The sequence below is a fragment of the Giraffa tippelskirchi genome, chromosome 4 (genome assembly GCF_054371585.1).
Source record: "Giraffa tippelskirchi isolate mGirTip1 chromosome 4, T2T-mGirTip1v1.2.pri, whole genome shotgun sequence".
In the NCBI taxonomy this organism is placed as follows: Eukaryota; Metazoa; Chordata; class Mammalia; order Artiodactyla; family Giraffidae; genus Giraffa; species Giraffa tippelskirchi.
The window spans coordinates 159,427,519-159,445,806 of record NC_137278.1 but is presented as its reverse complement, the minus strand read 5'-3'; the positions used below and the strand labels follow the sequence as shown (position 1 = coordinate 159,445,806).

Sequence of the window (18,288 nt, the reverse complement as noted above, 5' to 3'; positions counted from 1 at the left end):
AAGTGACTTTCACATGCTCATACATCTAGCCAGGGGCAGAGTTCAGCCCTCCGACTGTAATTCTACTGTCATGTTCACTAGCCATCATCAGACAATGCACTGTTCAAATACAGAAAGCTTCTCATGGGTTGCAAAAGGATGGCTGAGTTGTTCTAAAATATCTACTCCACCATTCACCTTTATTCTTGATGTCACCTGCCCTAGTAGAATTAAGATTTGGACCTGCTTCCCTGGTAGCACAGTTGATAAAGAATTCACTTGCAATGCAGGAGACCCTGGTTAGATTCCTGGGGCAGGAAGATCCCCTGGAGAAGCGAAAAGCTACCCATTCCAGTATTCTGGCCTGGAGAATTCCATGGACAGAGGAGTCTGGCAGGCTACAGCCCTGGGGTTGCAAAGAGTAGGACACGACTGAGAGACTTTCACTTTCACTTTCCTCAACTGCACTGTTTACACAAAGAAGTGGGGAAAGGTCTGGAAAGCCTCCCCAGTGACCCAGTGATTTCCCTCAGGGGCAGCAGGGCGCTTACTGCTCAGGTACTCAGAGACATTTTGCCCCCATAAAGCCACTTCTGCCTTTTCTAGCATTATTTTGACCTTTAGCCAGAATTATGGGAAAATGTTGGCAACAATATACAGAAAACAGCAGCTGGAGTGGCAGGGGGTATGGAGTGATTGAGGGTCACAATTCCTCTTTCCTGGACAGGTTCACTCATTAGAAGAAATGAGAAAGGGTGCGTGTGTCTGTGTGTGTGTGTGTGTGTGTGTGTGTGTGTTAGAAGAAATGAGAAAGGGTGTGTGTGTGTGTGTGTGTGTGTGTGTGTGTGTGTGTGTGTGTGTGTGTGTGTGTGTGTGTGTGTGTGTGTGTGTAGGTGTAGGGAGGGTGGGACTGGCCCACTCCAATCTCAAACCTCCAAGGAGAAGTAGGAATAAGGGATCCTGTGTGCTGTGTGCTGTGCTTAGTTGCTCAGTCATGTGCAACTCTTTGCAACCCCATGGACTGTAGCCCTCCAGGTGGATTCTTTTCTGTGTGAACCACCAGGGAAGCCCTAGTATCACCATATACAAGACATAGAGGGGGCTGGGTTGGAGCTGAGACACAGTATCTCAACAGCTGGCACACCTGGTATGAGTCACGTCCGGTGTTTGAGGATGGACACTGCCGATGTAATGAGAATATGTGAGAAGCAGCTGGTGAATCACTATCTCTCAGCCCCTCAGTTTCTAAATTTGAAAGGAAAAAAAAATAAGGACAATAACTTCCTGGTGAGATGTCCAGAGGATTAATCAAAATGATGTATGTAAATGACATGGCCTGGAACAGGCTGGTGGTGGATTATTGTTTTTTACTTTCTGAGCATCTTGGAGGGGGAAGACCGTGTGGAAATGGAGTGAGAGGGAATGAGGCTTTGAATATCTGAGGAAAAGTTTATTTTCTAGACTTGAGAGGGCATAGCTGTTGATAGACATTGGGGGTCCCGTGGTTTTAAAGATTTGGTCTTGATAAAACTGAGGGAAACATTTATTGAAATTATTTCCTACAATCTAAATAAGATGAGGGGCTTCCCTGATAGCTCAGTTGGTAAAGAATCCACCTGCAATGCAGGAGATCCCGGTTCAATTCCTGGATTGGGAAGATCCCCTGCAGAATGGATAGGCTAGCCACTCCAGTATTCCTGGGCTTCCTTTGAGGCTCAGCTGGTAAAGAATGCACCTGCAATGCGGGAAACCTGGGTTTGATCCCTGGGTTGGGAAGATCCCCTGGAGCAGGGGAAGGCTACCCACTCCAGTATTCTGGCCTGGAGAATTCCATGGACTGTATAGTCCCTGGGGTTGCAAAGAGTTGGACACATGGGGCCATAACCAAGAAATAGATATTTAAAGTAAAAATTAAATTTTAAAAATCATGAGTTTTATCTGCACAGAGTCTGGTTTCCTTCAGGGGGGCTTCATAGCTTTCTGCCCTTGAATTGAAGATAATCTGTGGTCCTGAAACAAATGAATATGCCCACAGTACACATATAGCCTACATGGCTATGGTGAATGACATTCTGGTTCCCTTTGGAGATTTCCTATCAATTTGAGCTATTTGTTTATTTTACCTGGGCACCTAGGTAAATTTCTTGAGAAATATTAATGCCTATCAGTAATAGTAGTGGATTCTCCATAGAAAGTTTGGAATTTCAGACTTCCTGCATTTAGAGGAGACACCTGGGTTAAGACACATATTCATAGACTAGTGCTTTTTATCAGGACACAGTGTCCTATGTAAGCCATCAATTGATTCATCTCTCAAGATCTTTCTGGAAGTAAACAGAATTCTGTTAATTATTCTTGTTTTTCACTGATGTTAAGCAGTGTTTGATCTTCACCTCTGGCATTTTTTGTAACAGTTCAACCCATGGATAAGATAAGAACACCTTATCTGAGAAGAGATCTTATAAAGGCATATACACGTGAGAAAAAAAATACAGGACCAATTTTGAGAATTTTAAAGGAAAGGAAAAATAAAATTCCAAGTTTTTTGCTAGTGTACATTTCTTTAGAGAGAAATGGGAGATTATGTTTTTATACGTGAGATAGATGTCTTATAGGTTTTATCAAAGTATGAGATGGTTTGAATAGTCATTCCCAAAGTGTCCAAGTGACAATTGTGTGGTAGCTCAGAGAAGCACAAAAGACCAGTTATCTAATTGTTTTACTTATATTCAAAGAAATGCAACAAATGCTACTCATTTCTTGGTTGTTTTGTAATTGCATGAAATTCAGAAAGAAAAATGTGAAGGGGTCAGATTGTGCAAGAGAGAGTGAGATAAAAGACTTCAGAACAAGTTAACACAGCCAGTAGAACAGGTAGTTCAACTTAAAAGTTATACCCTACTTGCCGTAAATACCACCAATCTCTTAAGACATCCAAAGATACTCCTGTGGACATTTTGACATTAATTTTAATGAGGAACAGGGAGACACTGATAGTTCAGAAGTAGCACGGTGTACCCTCATTCCTGTGAGCTGATTCACTGTTTCCGAATTTTTTCAGGTGCTGACCTGAGTCCCTCAGCCCCAGCCTTTCTTCCAACTAACAGGATGGTCTTGGAACTTCACTGCCTGCCACACCTAATAGAGGAATTGGAAAATATAATTTCTGACTTCTTTCCATTTCTAAAGTAATTTCTTTTATTTTTGATCTAGAATCAAAGTTCAAAACATCAATTTAAAATGGCACAAGTTGATAGTCTCAGGTGCTATCAATCAAATGAACTGAGAGAGCAAGGGAATCTAGTGAACATGGTAGAAATCAGTGTGATGCTACTCAAAAAGACAAACAAAAATTTGCTTACATTTTTCCTCTTCTTGGAGTGTGGATTGGTACAACATGCCTGGAAAGCAATTTGGGAATATAAATAAAGAGCCATAAAAACACCCACTAACTTGTGACTCAGTAATTCCACAACTCAGAATTTTCCCTAGGGAAGAATTTGGATTAAATCTGATGGACAAAGATGCACATCATGCTATTACTTATAAGAAGGGAACCTGGAAAAGCAAAGGTTTTTGTCTTATGAGAAGACAATGCTTAAAGCATGGTTAATTCTAATGATGAGAAATCCAAAGATTCTTTGCTGTTAGGATATATATTGTCAGTATCTTGACACGTAGAGGCCAGGAAGCACCTGAGGAATATTACTTCAAACAAATATTTGAGCATCTACTATGTACAGACATGATTCTAGACTCTGAAGATAAATCAGTAAATAAAACAGACAGATACATCCCCTGGATTCCTGGAGCTGATGTTCTGTGAGGAAAGGCAATCAATCATTTTTTTAAAAATCAGGTAAATATGTAGTATATTAGATAATGAAAAGTGTTATGCATGGAGAAAAATGAATCAAGGTAAGGTGCTGGGAGGGCTTCCCACTTGGTTTGGTGGGTAAAGAATCTGCCAGAAATGCAGGAAACCCAGGAAACAAGGGTTCAGTCTTCAGGTTGGGAAGATCCCCTGGAGGAGGGCATGGCAACCCAGTCCAGTATTCTTGCCTGTAGAATCCCATGGACACGGGAGCCTTGTGGGTTACTCCATAGGGTCGCAAAGAGTCAGACATGACTGAAGCAATTGAGCACCCACAGCATGCAAGGTGCTGGGAGTATGAAAGAGGAGGGGAATTATTATTATTTTATTGAGGTAGAGTTAATTTATAATGTTGTTTTAGTTTCAGTTGTACAGCCAAGCAATTATTATTTTATAGAGAATAGTCACGTGACAGATCTCACTGTAAGAAGGAGACTTTTGAGCGGAGACTTGAGGCAATGAGAGAGTGAGACCTGTAGATTTTCAGGAAGAGTATTCTAGGTGGGGGTGGGGGGTGGCAATTTCAAAGGCTCTGCAGTAGAAGTGTAACTAGCATATTCAGGGAATAAGACCAAATTCACAAGCTTGGACTGGTTGAATGAGGGGGCAGGAGATGAGGTCAGAAAGAGGGGACAAATGCCCGGTGAGGCACAGTGGGTTACTAGAAGCACTTCAAACTTAATTCAGCAAGCAATTAAGCCATCAGTATTTATTGAGCCCTCTTTGTGTAACATGATTTTGGATGACCAGTTAGTTGCTTATATCTTCCCAGTTAAAACATACTCCCAGAATATTTTTACATCTTTCAGCTAGAAAGTTTATTTCATCATGCCTCATTAAACATATGAAAGAGAAAAGAGGAATGAAATGAAAAAATGAAACTCCAGGGCTGCTAGTATTATTACCTAAAATCAACCAATATATTCTACATTCATCTTGATAAGGACTAAAGGTGAAAATAAGTGTGAAGAGGTCTGGCATTAGCGGATTGTCACATGTCTAGGGGTCTGTTTCATGGAAGGTAGTGAAGACAGGAGACATCCAATAGTGTCTGAATGATTTCTTCAAACCCCCATCCCACTCCACCCTCTGCCCACCAGTGTTTCAAATCCAAGGACAGTCTATAGGTACAGGGTCTGGGCCAACTCTTTCTGGAGTAGCTATCTTTGGAAGATCTGGTTCCAAGAACGGTTTGGGGATGGAAGACCTGAAGCTCGTGACCAAGAGGGTTGTGTTATGTGGTGCTCACTGAGTTCCTGGGCTTTGTTCTTCTGTGTAGACCTCATTCTGATCCGGAGCTGATGATGAACCCTCAGCCATGCCTGACATCAGATTGAGTGATTTAAAGGTCATAAAGGTAGGCAGGTGAGAGTACAGGCCAGCATAAGCCCCTTCTTACTCAAGCAAAGACAACTCAGAGTACTTGCCTACTTGGCAAGGTCCAAATTGTGACTAAAACGATTCGGTTTTGCTATCTGAAACATAACTTTGGAGTTCCTGAGACCATCCAAAGAATGAGAGAAAAATTCTGCACTCCTTATTTCACCAAATAGGAAGCCTCATAATTCCACAGCATCATTTTGGGACTTGAATGTATTGGACAATGTGTAGCTTTTCGTAAGCTGCCCAAATCCAGATCTCACAGGTATTATCTTCCATTGATTAACATAATATTGGTGGAAATTCTGATGAAGTGAAACTTCTGATAAGGATGTGGGAAGGAAACAAAGTGAGAAGGATTGTTCTGCCCCATAGTCACATTCTCATCCTTTGCTGAAACACAATTTTGCTCACTCACTTGTTGAGTGAAATCACTTTTTATTGCAGCATTTTGTTCCACTGGCCAACAAATTTATAGGCATTTACGTAGGAATATACCATGGGATTTATTGCCAATAAATCACTCTGAAAGGCTGGTGTCTAGTGACAAATTCAGTATCCAGAGTGGTTGGGGGATGTTGAGCCCTTCTTAAAGGCAGCCACTTTTGCACAAGTTGCCTCATGGTTATAGCAAGTATTGGAGTTTAAAGACAATCATACAAAAATAAAAGAGGGGAAAGGTTCGGCAAACACATGGCTATCCTTGAAATCACAGGCAGCATAGACTTGTCCTATCCCACATGGGTAAGAGCTAATTGCAGTCCACTGAGATTCAGCAGTAATTAATTAATCTAAGTAAGTGTGTCCATTAAGACCTACTACCTGTATCTAATGGCACTTGTGAAGATATTTAGAAGTAAATATGTGTTCCAGGGTTGAATACTTCATACAAGATTTTCAAGAACTACTTTACCTGAGCTTTTCATAAATTCCTTGATAAATTAATTTTTAAGTCCCCAACTCTTGCCCATGGAAATTTGGCTGATGTCCTAAATCCTGACATAGGTCTTATCCCTGATTCTAGGGAATTTTCCTTGCTCTGAATCCCCAGAATGATTTTGTATATGTCATTATTACATTTTATCTTAAATGTTCTAGATGGCCTTCTTAACCATACAATTGACTTCTTGTGGTGATATGGCCTTTTACTTATTTCCTTCCCCCATCATTTTCTTCCTTCCTTCCTTTCCCATTAAGTACTCCACTAATATCCTGGTGGATCAGATGGTAAAGAATCTGCCTGCAATGCAGGAGACCCAGGTTCAATTGCTGGGTCAGGAAGATCCCTGGAGAACGGAATAGCAACCCACTCCAGTATTCTTGACTGAAGAATCCCATGGACAGAGGAGCCTGGCAGGCTCCAGTCCGTGGGGTCGCAAAGAGTCAGACACAACTGAATGACCAGCACTTAATATCTGAATACTCACTAAGGATTAAGGATATTAGTAGGATCTGGATATATAGGGGTAAGATGAGGTTTAAAGGACAAACTCAATTATAATAAAAGGACTCTGGATACAAATATGGTGTCACAGATTTTTCACTATACTCTATTTTTTATAGCAATACACTTAGTCTGTAATTTTTTAATGTTTCAGCATTTGTGTATTTGTGAAGTCCTTTCCTTATCCACAATTATCTTATAGACTTTAGTGATAAAGTCAGCTGTAATTTCTATATGTTTAAAAATTAAACTGCATCAAAGTTACAACTAAATTGACCAGTTTCCCCAAAGACATCGGTATGCAAATGTTGGGAGAGTAGCATTCTCTTGGTAGCAGGAGTGGGTAGTTTCTAAGGAAAGGCATCATTTATCTTTCTGGAGCAGTCCAGACATTTCAGAGTCACAGGTTACAATCTCATTGTGCAGAGGAAATGGAGAGACAGAAGATAACAAAAATAAGCTTTATTGGAATTCTCATTGAAAAAAATAACAGAAAACCAGTAAAAATGAGTAGAGGTCAATAGTCAGTATTAAAACAGTCAAGCAAAAATAGATATACAGAAAACAGTAGAAGTGAAATAGGTCAATCATTTTTAAAGCAGTTCAAGGGAAAAAAGCTATTGATCCAACCGAGGGATTTCAGTCACATATGGGAAGGAGGCAACTAAACATTCTTTTTTAAAAAAAGTTGTTTGTTTGTATTTTATTAGGCATTCTATTTTTTCACTCTCAAAGGGGCTGGTTTTCCACTGAAGGGAGTGGGGAGAAATGGGAACAGAAGAGGGAAGAGAAAGAACAGGGAAAAAGCAATATTTATGAACTTTTTTTTTAACATGCTAAATGCTTTGTAGGTATGCCTAACACTCACTTAATCTTCACAATATCCTCCCAAGTTGTATTTCTTCTCCTCATTTTAAAGATAAAGAGGCTCACAGAGCTTAAACAACTTGCCCCAGGTCCCCAAATTGAAGTGGCAGAGAGATTAGAACCTAGTTCTCCAAAGCCCCCCATTTCCTCTGACACCCAGACTTTCTCAACTACACTACACTCGTAAAGCTGAAACAACTCTCAGTGGCTCCATGGATCTGAGAAAGTGTAGATCGAGCCCACCCAATGTCTACCTTTTTTGGAGCTTGGGAGTAGAGCAATCTGGACCACATTTCCAAGAGGGCAAGGCTGACTGGACTGTTTCTTCTTTGTTTCAGAAGAGAGGTCACAAGAGGAGGAAGGAGGCTTAGGAACACTAAATGCAGCCTCCGGATGGGCGGGCTACCAATAGTTTCTTGAGAAGTTTCATTAAGAGACAATGGAGAAAAATGTATGATAAACAGAAAAGTGCAAACCCAAAAGAGCATGTAAATCAATGATTACAGAGATGAATCAACTCTTGTAACCTAGATTCCTTAGCTCTCAAAATCCCAGGATAAAGAATCTCAAAGAAACACCATGAATGTAGCAAAGTTACACGCCAAATCATTTCTCCAGCATGTTCACAGCTCCATAGGCTAACGTTTTCTATACTGATGGCCCCTTCTTAGTTGATGATTTTTCACAATGTATTTCATGGCTTCCATCCCTACATGAGACTTTATTACTATCACATAGGAATAAAAAGCCATAAAGCACTAGAGTGAATTTATCTTGGTCGGATGCAAAACTTATTTTCTTCACATGACTTCACAACCATTGCAAAGCTAACCAATCATTTCATGCTACATTAAGGAACATTTTAAACTACACATAAGTGACAGGAAGCACACTTAAACAGTGATAGCACAAATTAACAAGATTTTATCCTTCAGCAACATGCTTAGCTACTAGGACCAGGAAACAAGACCAGAAGACACTCAGCAACACTCAAGCACTGAATGCACCAAAAACAGAGGACACTGGGGACAATTCCTGGAGAAAAGCTTATCATTTGGACATTGGACTTGGAAACACATGAGGAAAGACAGAAGACAGACAAATCACTGATACAAACTGAAACCATGGTGGGTTATTTCAAGCCTCTGGCCTCAACGTTTTCCCTAGGAAGCATTCTTTCATGCTCACTGCCAGCTTTTAGGCTTTTCAGGTTGGAGCGGATGGGGAGGGGGACCTTAACACCAGCTTGCACTAAGTCAGCATTAAGTTTTCTATACCTAAATAACAAAAAAAGAAAGAAAGAAGAAAAACCTACAGCATGCTAAGCAACCACAAATGCTAACTGCTCATCTACACACCTTCATGAAGGCTGACACTACCCACCTCCCCCTTCCACAGAAGCATATATCTAACTATGCCAGGAAAGTACTGTGTGCTAATCCCATGTGATAAGCAACTCTGTCCACAGCCTGAGAACATTCTTTATGTCGCATTAAAGTGACCTTCCTCTTGGCATTATTAAAAGTGGGCACACTGAAACCCAATTCTCTGGGACCACTGAAAACTCAATGCCTTCAGTTCCCATGGGTTTTCTGGTCCTTCAAAAATAAACCTGGAGTGCCTGTTTACCAGTTTCTGAAACAGCATCCCAGTCTATTAAGCCCTGCCCTCTGCTTTGTGGAAAATATTGTATTATTCAAATTCAACTAAAAGGAACAAGCACTTGAGTTTCTCATTAGTTGCAAGAGCTAGGCAAACTCCACCGAAAGGTTAGGAGAATGAAATCTTGCTTTATGTGACTCACAGGAAGGAGACTGGAAATAGTTAAGTGAAAGGAAGTGCAGACATAAATTCAATTATCATGCATGAAACATGCAAATGATTTAAGCACTGCATCTGAAACTCTAGTTTATATTCATTAATCTCAGGTTGCACTTTTGAAGGAGAAAGACATGCTAATTGGGTCCAGATTAATGCACTCCCAAACCTCTCCAATTTGTTTTTAGGTGAGGGTTAAATAAGATGGATTAAAATAAACACAGCTGCTCCTCTGCCTCCACTTCCCACCCCTTACTCCACCTCGACCTCCACCCCCAGCTGCCTCACCTCCCCAACCTCATTCCAAACCCAGCTGCCTGACCTCCACACTCCTCTTTAGGAATTCAAAAACCCGAACATTTTCCTTCTGAAGATTCATTGGAAGAATACCCTTGTCTCTTAGTCTTTTCCATACTACCCCTTTTCCCACAAGCCACTAAATTCCAGAAAGAGAATCAATCACATATTTAGTCCTGTGGGTACCTAACCAAAGCAGCAAGGGTGTTCCCAGATGGGCAAGCAGCCTTGCATGTCCATGGACAGTGGTTCTTTCTACATGTTCGAGCCTTAGTCCTTGGACCAGGGAGTACTGAATGGAGGTTTCAAAAGCGTCCTGGCACCTGCGTGTTTGAGGCCAGAGTTGCAGCAGGCTGGCCTGGGTAATCCTGTGACTCATTATTTATGTGGGGAACTAGGGAAACAAGAGCATACTTGGGCTTTGGGGTTGCTACTCCTCCTCTGTGACTCCCTTGGCCAGCAGACACTGGCCTAAAGCAGGGGACACTGGAAGGTTCTTTGGCAAGGATCCCAAATTTTCCCTCTCCCTCCTCCCCAGCAAGATTATCCTTTGAAGCAGAACGTTATTTATTTCAGATGTGAGTTTGGGACATCAAGAAATAACATGTTTTAGGGAGAATGTTATCTTGTGAATAATGGGAGTTTTGAAAATAGTAAAAAAATTTTTTTTGGACCTGATCTTTAGAAAAACAGAACAACAAAGGACAAAGAACTATGGGCTGCTGCTGGGAACAGACACAAGCACAAAGGTGGACGGAAGGGTTCCTCCCTGAAAGAGCAGCCCATCAAGGAGTTAAACCAGGCACCAAAAAAAAAAAAAAAAGAGAGAGAGAGACCTTCAAACTAATTTCACACTGAAAGTGATGTTTAATTTGAATCAAGCTCTTCCCAAAGGGAAAAGGTTAGTCTCATCACTGGGCTCATAGCCTCCTCCCCGCTTCTCCTGTACGAATTGAAAATTCAGATTGACCATTCATCATGATGTGACACGTTCTTTTTTTCTCGGTCCAAAAATCAAATAAAAGCCTCGGACCACATCTGAGAACCCGTCGGCTGGCCAGTCCTCCCCACCTATGTGCACAACAGAGAGAAGACGAGCACAAGGGCACAGACGCACACAGAGACGGATTACCGGACGTGCACTCACACAGATACACACAGCCATTAACAGTTGCAGGCTCAGCAGCCCCAGTGGACTGCTGCATATTTGCAAATGTAAAATTAGTCACAGTAAATAACAACAAGGACGAGATTGATAGCAAATCTGTCAACAGCCTGACAAATGCTCTGAGCGCTCTTGTGTTGGGAAGGACACTTAGGATAGTCATCGCTCCTAAAAGAGAAAAGGATTATACGCTACCCAAACCCTAAGTACAAGCTAAAGATATTCACCTCATGAAGCCATTCCTCAACTAGCCCCTTGGCACTTGCTGGAATTATTCGCAGCACGAGCTCCACTTTCTCATTTTCTGCTGACTCCATGTGGGTAATTCCTTCCTCATGATTAAAAGTGAGCTTGGCAGATCCTTCAAAGCGTGGTTTGAGGTGTGGTAGGGCTCTGAGTGCCTCCTTTGTCTAAGGCAGGTTGCTAATAATGCATCAGTGCATGGACAGGCAGGCCAGGGGAATATTCAGGCACCTAAAATAATTTTTAAAGGTAAACTTTAGAGCTATCTTTATATAAACATCTTTTTATAATAAAACATGCAGCTGACAGATGAAATGAACTGTTTACCTTAGAAAAGAATAGGTAGGCTTTTCTCTTCCCAGTAATCACTCCAGCCTTCTGAATGTCATCCTGAAGCGATCCTGCCTTCTTCGACTTATCCAACATCTGAGGCTGCGAGATAACCCTGGTAGCACTGGCCTCCTTCTCTGGCCCCTTCATTATTAGCCTCCTGGTGGGTGAGATAGAATACAGTGAATGTAATAATCGTACTTCACACAACAGGCTCGCTCTCTCTTTTAAATGGAAAATCCCCTTATTACAAAACAAGGGGTGTTCTTTTTCTTCTACCTTTAAGTAAGACTGCCACATTCATTGCTTTTTACAAAAACACAGCTGCTTTTTAAGCTACAGATAAATAGAATCTGCTAGGCGGTAATTCGACGCAGTCTGAATGCATTATTTTCTAAGACGCTTTGGCGAGGGGCTTTTTATTATAAACTGGAATGAACAAGGAAAGTCCTTTTCTCTTCTAATTATGAATGTGTTTTGTTCCCTACTATTAACCTACAATGTCAGATTGATCTTCTTCCTTTTCTGCCGCCAGTTTGATAAATCAACTTTTTTTTTTTTTCTGGAAAATTAGAGGGCTGATGATTAAGTCTTCATGGACTCCAATGACAAAAATAAAAATAGCACAAGAGAGAAATGAATGCAAATGCTGTGACCATAAATAAAGACAATGAAGTGGCCCTCTGATGTCCAAGGTAACGAGTCCTATTTGGGCACTGAGAGTTAAGATGAAAGGGATTTACTTGTCAATTTCATTTTCATTAACTTAATTTTAGTAAAATTAAGGCTTTCTAGGCATTTTCATAAAGTTAACCTTAAATTTATTCACCTAAAAAGAGAGAAGGTAGAACAAAGATAGACTAAAACAATACCATTTCTATACAGAGTGCCCAGACCTCCGGTGTTTGTTGTGTCCTTGCTCATAAAGTACAATTGTCAGTAATTTTACCAGTTCTCCCTTCACTTCTGGGAGCAATGCAAAGAGGAATTAAACAGAAAAGGAAACACTGTGATAAAGGGTATTCAATTTGAATTTCTGCTGGCCTCACTTTAAATCCAAAGATAAACACAGAAAAATGGTGAGCTCCTAATAATATCAAAAGACGATCTAGAAACTCTATTAGCCTAGGTGTTGGTTTAATTTTGATCCCAATGTTGATATTTCTGACTATAATATTACAGTAGGCCATGGTGGTTATGCTGTATGTCTATATGGATATATTGCCTTGCCAAGGAGAGGAAATCCCACAGGGCATCAGTGGGGTTCCAATTAAGTAATAATAAGTATTCCTGAATCCCAGCAATCAGGGGAGATTGCCTCTTTATCACAGAAGGACAGATAGGGGCCCACCACTCAGTCTACAGATTTAAAGCCGACGCTGTCATTTCTCTTCTTTCAGCAGTAATGGAAGGATGAACTGTGTGCAGCGGATCATTTCAGAACAGTCTATTCTTGTTTGTTTATATTATTTTGAGTTTATTTCCAATAAAGGTGATAGTGGGACTCGGAGGGTCCTTGTGCAAAACAGAAAGAGTTTCGTGAAAGAACTCTGTCCTGGAATCACATGCATATTCCAGAGACCTCAGAGGGAGAGAGGGATCTTGAAATTATATTTCCGTCTAACGCTTTACTGCCTTTCCTGTATAGTTCTGTTTGAAATTTTTTCAAGAGGGTTATTTATCTCAAGTCAGATGCAGATCAGATCAAGATTTCAGAACACCCACTCCAGGAAGAAATAGATTTGCTGTGAACAGTGGTGACAGAGCTTTGAGATTCCACCACTCGGCTTAGATTTGAATTTGTTTTCTGTCTGATGTGCCGAGAACACAGGCGGCCCCCTCAGGTCGCTGGCCTTGGCATCAGAGAGCAGACGGAGCTGAGGCAACATAAACCCAGTTTACCCAGAATAAATAGCCAAGCCCCTTCACCAGGAGTCAAATGGAAGTATACCAGGCATCCCTGTAAGAGTGAAATCTAATCCTTATGCGTCGATATCTTCAATGAGCTAAGGCCACAATAAGAAGCCTGCTTTGGTCATCAAGAATGCGTTTTTTTGTAATATGGAGATGGGAAGCAGATAGAAGAAGAAAAAGGATCCTAGTTGTATATGTGAAGGAATGTAGTTTTCTAGATATCCTGGTTTAGAAACATTACATTTGCAGAAGTAGGTTTTACCAGATTACTCACAAAAATACTTTTCAACTTCTGTGTTCTGCATCCATTCTTTCACCCTGGTTAATCATTAATCAGATGAAAGACAGATTAGACAGCACTGAATGTGAGCTTGTGAGGACAGCATATAATCACCATTATTTAAGGTAATAAACATTACTTTATGTTGCGATAATATAAGCCACTAGCCAGAACGCTCAGTCCTTATTAAACTTCCCAAATAATGCTATATGTAGCTCTACTGAAAGCAACTCTATGAGGATGCAAGGAAGAATGGTGTCTTGCTGAAGACACAGTGGGAGAGAGTGCTTTACTGTTTTGGCCTCATTTCATTCTTTCTTTGAGAAAAGAATAGGAGAAGGAAAAGAAAAGAAGAAGCAAGGAGGTAGTGGAGGAGAAGAAAAAAGAGGAGGAGAAAATGTCAAAAACTTGCCAAGTTCAGTAAATGAATTATTTTCCTTTCCATATAAAAATAATTCTCTTCATACATTACCCCTGCCACTTACAAACAAACTCAGTTTTAAGCATTTTAGATCTCACTTTCAGCCCCTGTAAATCTAAGATGGTTATACCTGTCTTATGGGGCTCCTATGAAGATTAAGGGAGGCTACATGAGTTACTGATGGTAACTGGTAACTGATGGTAACATCTACCTGGTAGATGGCAGTCAATAAGGGGCAATTATTACTATTCATGGCACTGTTAACTAGACTACTCATTCCTCTTGTGCCTCATCACCTGGAGGTTCCTGACAAGTCCCTATACCATTCCCCAATCTCTAAGAACTCCACCAAAGCAAAATAACTCATTATAAACGGGACCCGGCATCACCTCATTCCTTTCTTCTGGCAGATTCAGATCAGTTTGTACTTTCAGTGGAAATGCTGAACACTGGTTTTGTTTAACGTCCAGGTCCTGAAGGGTAGGGAATATGGCCTATTTAGAAATAGGAAAAAGAAGGCACCAAATATGTAATAATCAGAGCTAGTTGACTAAGCTACTCTGTTTTGAAAGAGTCCATAGGTATAGGCCAAGTTTCCAATTTACTGAGATGACATCTCCAGGGAGAACTAGAATCCAGTCAGTTTTGGAGTTGTTGCCTTCTGACCCCAAATTCAAATTATTTTGCATTCCACACACATAGCTGCACACACTGAATTTCAAATGACAAAACAGCAAGTGCAAGAAAACACCATATCCTTAAACATACTTTATAAGTTACCTTTTAACTTTCATCAACATCATTATCTCCATTTTCTAAAATGGTAAAGTTAAGCTATATTATGAAGACGAACTTTTTCTTTCAAGAAAAAAACATGCATCACTATGAATTTTTAAAAATGTCTGCTCTTTACCCTCTTCCCTCTAAATCTATTTTCTGAGTAGGGTTATTTGAAATAATCTCATTTTTATAAAGCCAAATATCTTGTGATGATCAAACTTGACAATTACTGTACAAACAAATACACACTCTTGGGAGGACAACTTCAAAAAGGTGTCCTCCTCCTGGTGGCTGTTTGCCTGTGACAAGAGAGGCAGCAGAGAGAGAGTTCAAGCTCCACTGACCACAGGAGATTTCAGCCAAGATTCTAATCACTGCTGAAGAAGGCAGTACAAAGGCGATGGATGGGAGCAACAAAATGTGTCGAATTTGGTGTTTCCTACAAATGAGAAAACACTGACATCTCCCCCACGTCACATTCAGCACAGAGATGCTCTAAATATGAAAAGTAAGACAAGCTTTTTAACTCCTTGTCAAGGCTTGCTGACATCCAACACTTTGGTGAGGTCATGAAATGTGTCCCCAGCGTCTGTTTTCTGTTCTCCTTCAGGGAACACAGTGAAGAATGGGGCTGCCCAGCTGCCTTTTAGCAAGTCACACTTGGATGACTCCCATCCTTACTCAGGGAGTGTGTTCATAGCATTTGGACTCACAGAAGAAAAACTAAAATCAATTCAACACAAAAGAAATTCACGTATTTTTGCTTCTTTAATATTCTATAGAGTGCCTGTGGTATAGTTAAGTTGGAAAGTTTTACATGAAGATTACTGAGGTAAAAACTAAGATGTAAGATGGAGATGAAATCTACAAGCTCATTAAATTCAATAAGGGTTACAGAAGAGACATTATGCCCACTAAGCTCCCCCATGCTCATACGCTGTTTTTGAAGAGGCAATAAATGGAGAGTTGGCACGGTTGTAGATTCCACACTGTGATCTTTTTGCAAAACCTGAGGAGGGGAAAAAAAGATGAAATGCATGGATTTCTATGCTGAATGGAAGCCAGAGCCAAGATGCAAAGAATAGATAAGTTAGAGATTCAGGGGAACTAAATTTGAAGTCAGCCAGTAAGACGGATTGAACCTTATTACCTCTAGTCACTGAGAAATTCCCGAGACAGTTGGATGCAATTTGAAAAGGTCAGAAAAATATTTCCTGCACAGCATTACTGCTTCATGGTTTAAGGGTGTACATTTGTGAGATGTCAGCTCTAATCATTTTTATTGACTTTGCTTTCCAGAGACAGACAGACAGTCTGGGAGGCAAGACTAGTAGATAAGAGAAAGGCAATCTTATAAATGAAAATCTCTCTTACTTTGTTCTCTTACTTGTGACTGTGAACAATCCGAAATCTTGCCCGTTCACGGGGAAATTACACCAACTACACTGAAGAACGACAGAACGGAAAGGAAATCGAGGACAGTATCACTATAGCTCTAGAGATGCTATGTTGTTGGTGATGGCTCTTTATTGAGCCTCTATTACATGCTAAACACTATGAAAGGTAAATTATACTCCGCTTTAATCCAAGTGTGACTATTTAAAATGAAACACCTTAAAATACACCAGTGTTAATTTACTGTAAGCATTTACTTTGAGGGCTGGCTTCATGAAAGAGAGAAAGCACAGGATGAAAATTAAATAAAAAATTAAATCCCAAGGATGACAGTTAAAACATGTACTCAAGGTATTATTTTAATGAAGTCTCTGTTGTGACTAAAGTCGTTCTACAGACAACGAAAAAATATTTTTCTTTTTACTTTAAATGTGACTTGCATTTGATAAAAAACCTTTGTAAGCAAATGCATTTGTGGATTTTGTTTTTTTTTGTGGGGGGGGGGGAACTGCAATTAGAAGTCAATGCTGACTTTTCAAACCAGAATGACATGATCTATTCTAACCCTGCAATGGTTTAATTAACATCTGACTTCTCTGTATGGGAACAGCCACCTATTTGGAGGCAAGCGCAAACCTATTTCCTCTTCTCCTGTTTTTTGAGCAAGTGAGATGTCTAATGACCTTGAGACGTGACTGCATGCTTTCATAAGATGATCTGGCTCCATGAATATGACCTGGCAGCTCACTACTGAGGGAGCTTTTTGACCAGCAAGATGGCTTTTCCTCTAGAACACTTTTATTCTAAGCAATCCCACACCTCATGAGATTTGGGAATTTCAAACCGTACCCTGTAATCAACAAGACCACTCATACCAGCAACACTAGAAGTTTTCATAATCTCAGGTACGGAAAAGACAAGTGAAATAGACAGCTCATTAGCTAGATAGCTGAATTCTTGGCAGTGAGTGTAAAAATATTGAGCAGGTGACTTTTTTTCTATATTACTGAATATTTGGCATTGGTTAATACAAACAATAACATTTAGTAGACCTAAAATATTTTTTCAACTTGTGCAAAATCTTAGATTTGACTGTGAAAAAAGTTTTACCAAAAGCTTTTGATGGTATAAAGACTTCCAGTGAATCATTGGCATTCCAGAGGATTCCAGTGAATCATTTAAAGCTTAAGCCTGTCCACATCTTCATTTCATAGGAAACGTATTACTAGTGAAAAAAGTACCCAGTGTGTGCATCTTTGAATTTCAGCTAAGTTCTCCATAAGGAAAAAATCTGAATCTTTCACATTGCTATTAATACCACTAATGATTATAATGATCATAAAAATCCTAAAAGTAAGAATAGTGATAATAATAGGAGTAACAATCATTGAGGATGTCTGAGCTGTGGGTACCATGAAAATATGTCATCTCATTTAATCCTCACATCCCACTTAACACAATAAGTATGGTTTTTTTCCTCCCCTATTATCCATGCGGGTTTCCCAGGTGGCACAGTGGTGAAGTATTCATCTGTCAATGCAGGAGACACAAGAGATGTGGGTTCAGTCCCTGGGTTGGGAAAGATTCCCTGGAGAAGGGAATGGCTACCCACCCCAGTATTCTTGCCTGGAAAATTTCATGGACAGAGGAGCCTGGGGAGCTCTAGTCTATGGGTTGGCAAAGAGTTGGACATGACTGAATGACTAACACACACACACACACACACACACACACACACACACACACACACACACACACACACAGTGCCAGGATGTATCTTACTCTTATATTATCCATGGGGAGAATGAGGCCAAGAAACTCACCCAGGTCAGATGACTCTAAGGTACTGATATGGGATGCAAATCCAGTTTCTCTGATTCTGCTGCTGCTGCTAAATCACTTCAGTCTTGTCCGACTCTGTGCGACCCCATAGATGGCAGCCCACCAGGCTCCTCCGTCCCTGGGATTCTCCAGGCAACAACACTGGAGTGGGTTGCCATTTCCTTCTCCAACGCATGAAAGTGAAAATGAAAGTGAAGTCGCTCAGTTGTTTCCGACTCTTCGCGACCCCATGGTCTGGAGGCTACTAGGCTCCTCCGTC

At 40.5% G+C, this 18,288-nt stretch overlaps 1 long non-coding RNA gene across 1 annotated transcript in view; it reads right to left on the bottom strand.

The window, feature by feature from the left end:
* Window positions 1–10,505: 10,505 nt before the first annotated feature.
* LOC145546956 (uncharacterized) overlaps window positions 10,506–18,288 on the bottom strand; it is a 96,957-nt gene continuing 89,174 nt past the window's right edge. The window contains exons 13-15 of the long non-coding RNA XR_014083414.1: window positions 11,395–11,557; window positions 11,052–11,298; window positions 10,506–10,730 (exon numbers count right to left, since the gene is read on the bottom strand). This is a non-coding gene — a long non-coding RNA (uncharacterized LOC145546956). The remainder of the gene's footprint in view (window positions 10,731–11,051; window positions 11,299–11,394; window positions 11,558–18,288) is intronic.